General features: G+C 29.6%; 1 protein-coding gene across 1 annotated transcript in view; it reads right to left on the bottom strand.

Annotated features, from left to right (window-relative positions):
* Nucleotides 1–274: 274 nt before the first annotated feature.
* Nucleotides 275–423, bottom strand: part of opn4a (opsin 4a (melanopsin)) — a 134,585-nt gene continuing 134,436 nt past the window's right edge. The window contains exon 11 of the mRNA XM_051922668.1: nt 275–423. This exon is cut by the window's right edge and continues 1,297 nt beyond it. The gene's annotated coding sequence lies outside the window, so the exon portion shown is untranslated.

Genomic DNA, 423 nt, shown 5'->3' with positions numbered 1-423 from the left:
TGAAGTATTAGTTGTTAAAGTTAAACCTGCTAATCTGACTTGGATGATTAATCACCAGAGAATCGTGAGTTTGTAGTCCAATGCATGTTGGTTTGAACTAAGACATTTACACTGAACAAAATATACATTATAGTTATGTGACCTCAGCCATTTTGATACTTCATAAAGATATTACTGATCTAACAAGTATTTTTCTTTTTTTTTTTTTTTGCTTTGAATCAATTATTGTTTTATGTGAAATAGTTGTTATTGTCTCAGAAACCTGTAGTGCAAAGTCAGAGTCAACAAATCATTTTATACTACAGGTATATGTGAACATTTTCCATTCCTTATGAAGGAATAATGTCCTATTTTTTTCAGCTTTTACTGCTAGAAATCAACTAATTGAATATGATTGACTAAGACAAGACAAAAAAGCATGAG

This window comes from Erpetoichthys calabaricus, chromosome 2 (genome assembly GCF_900747795.2).
Source record: "Erpetoichthys calabaricus chromosome 2, fErpCal1.3, whole genome shotgun sequence".
NCBI classification, from domain to species: Eukaryota; Metazoa; Chordata; class Cladistia; order Polypteriformes; family Polypteridae; genus Erpetoichthys; species Erpetoichthys calabaricus.
This window is presented reverse-complemented; position numbering and strand designations above follow the sequence as displayed.